This window comes from Aotus nancymaae, unplaced genomic scaffold, assembly GCF_030222135.1.
Source record: "Aotus nancymaae isolate 86718 unplaced genomic scaffold, 86718_ANA_hifiasm-v0.15.2.pri h1tg000200l, whole genome shotgun sequence".
NCBI classification, from domain to species: domain Eukaryota; kingdom Metazoa; phylum Chordata; class Mammalia; order Primates; family Aotidae; genus Aotus; species Aotus nancymaae.
Genome location: NW_026988615.1, coordinates 101077 through 110196, shown reverse-complemented (window position 1 = coordinate 110196; position 9120 = coordinate 101077). Strand labels below are relative to the sequence as shown.

At 48.2% G+C, this 9120-nt stretch overlaps 1 pseudogene; it reads left to right on the top strand.

Annotated features, from left to right (window-relative positions):
• Positions 1–481: 481 nt before the first annotated feature.
• On the top strand, positions 482–996 carry LOC105733684 (myosin regulatory light polypeptide 9-like; annotated as a pseudogene).
• Positions 997–9120: the final 8124 nt, after the last annotated feature.

Here is a 9120-nt window from a genome sequence, read left to right as displayed (position 1 = left end):
CAAGCCACCTCTCCTCATAGCATCACCTTAGCCTAAACAGCCTCAGTGAGCTGCAGTGAAGCTGGAAATCATGATTCTGCTTAACCAGTTATCAAATCTCCTCTACCAGCTCTCCTGACTTGGATTGATACTTCTGAGGGTCTGCTGAGATATGTTCTGTTGAACACCTGTATTATTTCCTGAGTCTATCAGGAGGAGGAGGAGAATTAGGACAGACTGTCCCTGTCACTGCTCCACATCCTCCTTACTTCATTTTCTTTTCTCTCTGCTACCTCCCCACTCCCAAACTCACTCTTTTTGTTCCTCTGTCAGCTAGTTCTTATCTTCTAGGTCATTCTCACTTGGGAAAAACAAATAAAGTCAAACCAAAAAACCTCACAACTCTCTTAACTCAAACACTTATACTTTTCAAAAAAAGTAAGGTACTATGACCAGCCCAGCTCCAAGCACCCAGTGAATCCCCCACCCACCTGAAGCCAAAATGTCCAGCAAGTGGACCAAAGCCAAGACCACCACGAATCTAGCACAGCAGGCCACATCCAATGTCTTCGCGATGTTTGACCAGCTCCACATCCAGGAGTTTAAGAAGGCTTTCAACATGATTGACCAGAACTGTGAAGGCTTCGTTCACAAGGGTGACCTGAAGGACAAGCCAGCCTGGCTGGGGAAGAACCCTAAGAATGAATACCTGCAGAGTATAATAAGCAAGGCGCAAGGCCCATCAACTTCACCACTTTCCTCACCATGTTTTGGGAGCTGAATGGCAGGGACCCCCAGGATGTGATCCAAAACACATTTGCCTGCTTCAACCAGGATGCCTCAGGTTTCATCCATGAGGACCACCTCTGGGAGCTACTCGCCACCTTGGGTGACAGCTTCACAGATGAGGAAGTGGATGAGGTGTACTGGGGGGCACCCAATGATATCAAGGGCAAGTTCAACTTGGTAGTGTTCACCTGCATCCTTAAACATGGCTCCAAGGATAAAGCTAACTAGGACACCCCAGCCCTCCCAATGCCCCGGCCCCATACTCCCACTGGTCAGCCCTCCCAGTGCATGATCCTCTGTACCAGCTCCCTGCCCATGGGCCTCTCTCAGAGGATCCTCCCTTTGAGGGCTTAGAGTCCCAGCTCCCAATGGAGAAATCAGGCCAAGAGAAGCAAAGTGCAGGACTGAGGTAGATGTTCACACCGTGACCCTAGAGCCCTGGGCTGGAGTCTCTGACCCCTCCAAGGAAAGACTGCCTTCTGAAAAGATGGGCTGGAGGGCAGGACCTGGTGGCACTGAGGGAAGGCCCCCAAGAGAGACCATTCCTAGGCTGCTCCCCAAGGAAGAAGGGGTCCTGTGTGCCTCCAGGAGGAAGGGACCCTTAGTCATGGGATCCAATACCACTTCACATGCATCCCCACCCAAACCCAAGTTCACCCAAGTCCTCTCTCAGAGGACAGGATGCCAGACTCCTCCCCTACACCCTGTCAGGCCACCAGTGCACACCCACCCAGTGTGGCCACCCACCTTGGGAATGTGCTCAAGAAGACATCTGTTCCAGAGGAGGCAGAATCTCCAATAGAGGGCTGAGCACTGAAAACAAAAAAAAAAAAGTGAGGTAGTGTTTACTAATCTGTAAAATTAACTGAAATTAACACTTCTTAAAAATCAATGGAAATTTAGGCCGGGCACGGTGGCTCAAGATTGTAATCCCAGCACTTTGGGAGGCCGAGGCGGGCAGATCACGAGGTCAAGAGATCAAGACGATCCTGACAAACATGGTGAAACCCTGTCTCTACTAAAAATACAAAAAGTAGTTGGGTGTGGTGGCCTGCGCCTGTAGTCCCAGCTACTCAGGAGGCTGAGGCAGGCATATTGCCTGAACCAGGGAGGCGGAGGTTGCAGTGAGCCAAGATTGTGCCACTGCACTCCAGTGTGGTGCCTGGTGACAGAGTGAGACTCTGTCTCAAAAAAAAAAAAAAAAAAAAAAACCAATGGAAATTCAGCCAGTGTGGCTCATGCCTCTAATCCCTGCACTGTGGGAAGCTGAGCTGGGTGGACCACTTGAGGTCGGGAGTTTGAAGCCAGCCTGACCAACATGGAGAAACCCCCATCTCTATTAAAAATACAAAATTAGGCCAGTCGTGGTGGCTCACACCTATAATCCAAGCACTTTGGAGGCCAAGGCAGGTGGATCACCTGAGGTAGGGAGTTAAAGACCATCCTGACCAACATGGTGAACCCCGTCTTTAAAAAAATCATTTAAAAAAGTACAAAAAATACAAAATTAACCCGGCGTGGTGGCCCTTGCCTGTAATCCCAGCTACTCGGGAGGCTGAGGCAGGAGAATTGCTTGAACCCATGAGGCAGAGGTTGTGATGAGCCAAGATCCTGCCATTGCTCTCCAGCATGGGTGACAGAGTGAGACTCAGTCTCGAAATAAAAAAAAAAAAAAAAGGAAATTCTAAATTTAGTCTGTGTATTAAACTGGGACAAAACTAATAACAGTATTTCGCCAAGGACACTTAGCCTTATTCCCATTCTCTCACACTTCAGGTATAAATCATTGAATGAATCCAGCACTGAATAAATGAATGATCTGTAATTTCCTAAGACGATTCCAATTGTCAACTTGCAAAAATCTACAAAGCTGATCCCACCCCCACAGCACTTTAACTCCTGGTAGGTTTCTTTCAAGTCCAAGGCGGTTCCACCTCCGGGGTCCAATTACCTCCGCCGGAATCGTGCTCCCAAGGCTCCCTCAATTCCTTCAGGTCACCAGACAAAAGACATCCTTACAAAGGCCTCTCAAACTGACCCCTTCCCCAATTCCAACCCAACATACAGTCCCCTTCCCACTTCCTAGCCCTACTACAGATTTACGGCATTCTGTTACATATCTATGCATTTTATTTTATTTAGGCGGAATCTCGATCTGTCCCACAGGCTGGAGGGCAGTGGTGCAATCTCGGCTCACCACAACCTCTGCCTACTGGGTTCAAGCAATTCTCTGCCTCAGCCTCCCAAGCAGCTGGGATTACAGGTGCCCACCACCGTGCCCAGCTAAATTTTTGCATTTTTGGTATAGACGAGGTTTCATCATCTTGGCCAGGCTGGTCTTGAGCTCCTGACCTCGTGATCCACCCGCCTCAGCCTCCCAAAGTGCTGGATTACAGGCTTGAACCACCGTGCCCGGCCATATCTATGCATTTTCTTGTCTGTCTCTTTCTTAGAATATACAGTCTAGGAAGACAAGGGCTGCGGTGGCTTCATTTGCTATGAGATCCCAGCACCTAGAGAGGAGTCCGGGACATAGTAGGTACTCAGCAAACCACGAATCTCCTCTCCAAGGCTCCGAGGCGGGTTTTCCAGAGCCGCAGGACCCTTCCCTCTTAGGCCAGCCCGCCTCCGAGTAGCTGCCCACCTCTACTCCAGGTTCCCCCACCCCCGGCTGCAGGGATCGCGCGGTGAACCCACCTCCCAAAACCCGCGACTGCGGTTGCGCCTCGCGGCTTCACTCAACCGCGCGCCTCCCGGGCCGCTGCGCCTCTGCGCTGGCCCCAGGCCGCCGCCGCGCCTGCAGCCGTTGGGACCCAGTAACTACCTTGAAAAGCCTAGGATTCGACTTTGAATGGTCCTTTAATGTGGTCGCAAAACGTGACTGGTTCTTCGGGCGCCCTCAGTAAGCACGGCAAGCACTCACCTGCAGTCCAAGCAAGGGTCCCGCTCGCGGTCGGGGTCACGCCGCCCCGCCCGGGTTCTCACCTTCGCACCACAGAGTCCCGCTGGGGCTGCTGCTGGGGGTCCCTCAGGGCATCCCCTCTGGCGTCCTCCTGTGACGGGGCGGGGGGAACCCTTTAAGGGGAAACAGTCCCGGGCCCCACCACCCTTGGCGCCACAATTAGGAGGGTGTGAACATTTCTGCCTTAAGAGATGCCGTAGCCCCTCACCCCTCGACCCCCGCCCTCCGACCCCGGATGTCGCCGCAAGTGGCCCAGCGGGGCTGGGAAGGCCCTAGGTGAGATGGGCTAGAGAGTCCTTTCAGGCCGCGCGCTGTGCCTCGCACCTGTAATCCCGGCACTTTTGGAGGCGGAGGAGGGCGGATGACTTGAGGTTAGGAGTTCGAGACCTGCCTGGCCAATATGGCGAAACCCGGTCTCTACTAAAAATAAAAAAATTAGGCCGGGCGTGGTGGCTCACGCCTGTAATCCAAGCACTTTGGAGGCCAAGGCGGGTGGATCACCTGAGGTCAGGAGTTCAAGACCAGACTGACCAACATGGTGAAACCCCGTCTTAAAAATTAATAATAATAATAAATTGATAAATTGTTTGGCAACACTTATTAGAACATATACCTACCCCTGAGAACATATACCTACCCCTGAGCCAACAATTCCACTCCTAGGTATACACTCAACAGAAATGCATGCATATGTTCACAAAAAAGTAGGTACTAAAATGTTCATCTCAGCCTGGTCCTTGAGTTGAGTATTTTATTTTATTTATTTATTTATTTTTTTTTGAGATGGAGTTTCGCTCTTGTTACCCAGGCTGGAGTGCAATGGCGCGATCTCGGCTCACCGCAACCTCCGCCTCCCGGGTTCAGGCAATTCTCCTGCCTCAGCCTCCTAAGTAGCTGGGATTACAGGCACGCGCCACTGTGCCCAGCTAGTTTTTTGTATTTTTAGTAGAGATGGGGTTTCACCATGTTGACCAGGATGGTCTCGATCTCTTGACCTCGTGATCCACCCACCTCGGCCTCCCAAAGTGCTGGGATTACAGGCTTGAGCCACCGTGCCCGGCCGAGTTGAGTATTTTAAAATATATTTAGGTGAGGTGTGGTGGTTCATGCCTGTAATCTCAGCACTTTCAGAGACTGAGGTAAGCAGATCGCTTGAGCTTAGGAGTCAAAGATCAGCCTGGCCAAGATGATGAAACCTCGTCTCTACCAAAAATGCAAAAATTAGCAGGGCTTAGTGAGGTACGAGTGTAGTACCAGCTACTTGGGAGGCTGACGCAGGAGATCATTTGAGTCCTAGAGGCAGAGGTTGCAATGAGCCTAGATCATGCCACTCCAGCCTGTGCTACAGAGCAAACAAAACAAACAAACAAAACAAATCAAAACAAAACAAACAAAAAAATAAAGTAAACCAAAAGAATCCAAACCCCTAACCCACCACCATGATACCCTTAAAAAAAAGGGGGGGGGTGATTGGAAATTGGCCATTTGATTTCTTCTCTTTTTCTTTTTCTTTTTTTTTGAGATGGAGTTTTGCTCCATCACCCAGTTTGGATTGCAGTGGTACCATGTGTGCTCACTGACACCTCTACTTCCTAGGTTCAAGCAAGCATGTCCTTTTAACTTTTGTATTTTTAGTAGAGATAGGGTTTCACCACATTGGCAAGGCTGGTCTTGAACTCCTGACCTCAAGTGATCTGCCTGTCTCGGCCTCCTACCACGCCCGGCATTTTTTTGTTTTTGTTTTTGTTTTGTTTTCTTGAGATGGAGTCTCACTCTGTTGCTCAGGCTAGAGCACAGTGGTGGGGTAATCTCTGCTCACTGCAACCTCTGCCTCCTAGATTCAAGCAATTCTGCCTCAGCCTCCCAAGTAGATGGGACTACAGGTGTGCACCACCAAGCCTGGCTAACTTTTGTATTTTTAGTATTGGTGAAGTTTCACCGTGTTGGCCAGGATGATCTTGAACTCCTGACCTCAGGTGGCCTGCCCATCTCAGCCTTTCAAAATGTTGGGATTACAGGCAAGAAGCACCATGCCCAATGGCCATTTTATTATTTTGCAATGTTAAAGTCATTAACATATGACTCAGAAGAGGAGTGTGTGGAGGTAGGATGTGAAAGCCTAATTAGAGAATAGTCAAGAGAGAATGAGGTGACTTGCATTGGAATGGCCTGAGGGGGTGGGGAAGAGAGAGAGAATGAGGGGACAAAAATCACCAACAGGCACAGAACCAATACAGAGAGCTCTTTAGAGGAATGTCAGAAATTTCCTTACACTTTATCACATTCTGTAAAAGAAAATGATGAGTGATAGGAATAAAAAGATGTGGATTTCAAGAGAAATTTTTTTCTAACAAAAGAAAATTTTTGGCTGTGTGTGGTGGCTCAGGCCTATAATCCCAGCAGTTTGGGATGTCAAGGCAGAGGGATCACTTGAGCTCAGGATTTCAGGAGAAACAACAGCACGGTGAACTACCATGCCATCTCCCCTGCCATCTCTTAAAAATAAATATTTTTTCTTTGAGAGGAAGTCTTGCTCTTGTCACCCAGGCTGGAGTTCAATGGCACAAGCTCAGCTCACTGCAACCTCTGCCTCCCAGGTTCAATTGAATCTCCTGCCTCAGCCTCCTGAGTAGCTGGGATTACAGGCACCTGCTACAATGCCCAGCTAATTTTTGGATTTTCAGTAGAGAAGGGGTTTCTCCATGATGGCCAAGCTGGTCTTCAACTCCTGACCTCAGGTGATCCACCCACCTTGGCCTCCCAAAGTGCTTGGATTACAGGCGTGAGCCCCAGCGCATGGCCTAATTTCAGCACTTTGGGAGGCTGAGTCAGGCAGATCACCTGAGGTTAAAAGTTGAAGACCAGCCTGACCAACATGGAGAAACCAGGTCTCTACTAAAAATACAAAATTAGCTGGCTGTGGTGGCACATGCCTGTAATTCCAGCTATTTGGGAAGCTGAGGCAGGAGAATTGCTCAAACCAGGGAGGTGGAGGTTGCGGTGAACTGGTATCTCCCCATTGCACTCCAGCCTGGGCAACAAGAGCAAAAGTCTGTCTCAAAACACATACACACCCACACACACACACACACCCACACCCACACCCACACACACACACTGCCATCTCGGTTATCAGATTTGCATGGTATCACAGTGCCTGTGTTCAAGGAAACCTTATTTTATGAAATAGCCCCAAAGTGCAAGAATGGTTGTGTTGCTAATTCAGATATTCCCTTTTTGTTGTTGTTGTTGCCCAGGCTGGAGTGCAATGGTGTGATCTTGGCTCACTGCAACCTCCACCTCCCTGGTTCAAGCGATTACAGGGATATGTCACCATGCCCAGTTTTGGTTTTTGTTTTTGGTCTTATTAGTAGAGATGGGGTTTCACCATGTTGGCCTGGCTAGTCTCAAACTCCTGACCTCAGGTGATCCACCCACCTTGTAATCCCAAAGTGCTGGGATTATAGGTGTGAGCCACCATGCCCAGCCAGTAATTCACATATTCCAAAGAGAAGCTATGAAGTTCTCCCTTTAAATGAAAAGGTAAAAAGTCTCAATGAATGGCCGGGTGCGGTGGCTCACACCTGTAATCCCAGCACTTTGGGAGGCCGAGGCGGGTGGATCACAAGGTCAAGCTATCGAGACCATCCTGGCCAACATGGTGAAACCCCGTCTCTACTAAAAATACAAAAAAACTATTAGCTGGGCATGGTGGAGCACACCTGTAGTCCCAACTCCTTGGGAGGCTGAGGCAGAAGAATTGCTTGAACCCAGGAGGCGGAGTTTGCAGTGAGCTGACATCCTTCCACTGCACTATAGTCTGGCTCCTGGTGATGGAGTGAGACTCTGTCTCAAAAAAAAAAAAAAGTCTCAATGAAAGAAAGAATCAATCATATGCTGAGGTTGCTAAGATTTGTGGTATGAATGAGTCTATCAGCCAGGTGTGGTGACTCATGCCTGTAATCCCAGCACTTTGGGAGGCCCAAGCAGGTGGATCGCCTGAGGTCATGAGTTTGAGACTAGCGTGACCAACATAGTGAAATCCTGTCTCTACTAAAAATAAAAAAATTAGCTGGGCATGGTGGCCAGTGCCTATAATCTCACCTACTCAGGAGGCTGAGTCAGGAGAATCACTTGAACCCAGGAGGTAGAGGTTGCAGTGAGCTGAGATCACATCATTGCACTCCAGCCTGGGCAACAAAAGCAAGTCTCCATCTCAAAAAAAAAAAAAAAAAAGATTGATTCTACCTATGAAATTGTGAACAGTATATTGTTATAATTATTCTATATTATTATTCATTATTGTTAACATCTTACTGTATCTAATTTATAAATTAAGCTTTAAAGGCCAGGCACGGTGGCTCATGCCTGTAATCCTAGCACTTTGGGAGACTGAGGTGGGTGGATCACCTGAGGTCAGGAGTTCAAGACCAGCCCGGCCATCATGGAGAAACCTCATCTTTAAAAAAAATAATAATTAAGCTTTATCAGAGGTATGTATGTATGCACAGGAAGAAACACAGTTTATATTAGTTTTGATACTATCTGTGCTTTCAGGCATCCACTAGGGGGTCTTAGAACTGTGGATAAGGGGGCCTACTGTATATATCATAATTCTTGTTTATTTTATTCACTTATTTATTTTTAAATGGAGTCTCACTCTATTGTCCAGGCTGGAGTGAAGTGCCAAGATCTCAGCTCACTGCAACCTCCACCTTCTGGGTTCAAGCAATCCTCCCACCTCAACCTCCTGGGTAGCTGGAATTACAGGTGCACACTACCATACCTGACCTTTTAATGTATTTTTAGTAGAGATTGGGCTTTACCATGTGTCTAGGCTGGTCTCAAACTCCTGACTTCAATTGATCAACCTGCCTTGGCCTCCCAAAGTGCTGGGATTACAGGCATGAGCCACTGTGCCCAGCCCATAATTCTTGTTTATATCTTCAACCTACATCTTCTGTTTCCAGTTCTAGATCTGTACACTGTATCTACCTGCCTGTTTGACCTCTCACCATGTTGGCCAGGATGGTCTCAATTGCCTGACCTCATGATCTGCCCCTCCCAAAGTGCTAAGATTACTGAAGCACTGCACCTGGCCAATACCAATAATTTTTCAGTTATATCTGTTATGTGTATTTTCTTAGATATGTGACTTGTCTCCAGATTTGTTTATAAGATCTTAAGTAGAGAAACCATGTAATATGTGGTTTAAATAAGAGTACTATGTGGTGCAAGGGGGTATTTCTTTTTTCTTTTCTTTTTTTTTTTTTGAGACTGAGTTTTGCTCTTGTTACCCAGGCTGGAGTGCAATGGCACGATCTCAGCTCACTGCAACCTGCGCCTCCTGGGTTCAAGCAATTCTCCTGCCTCAGCCTCCCGAGTAGCTG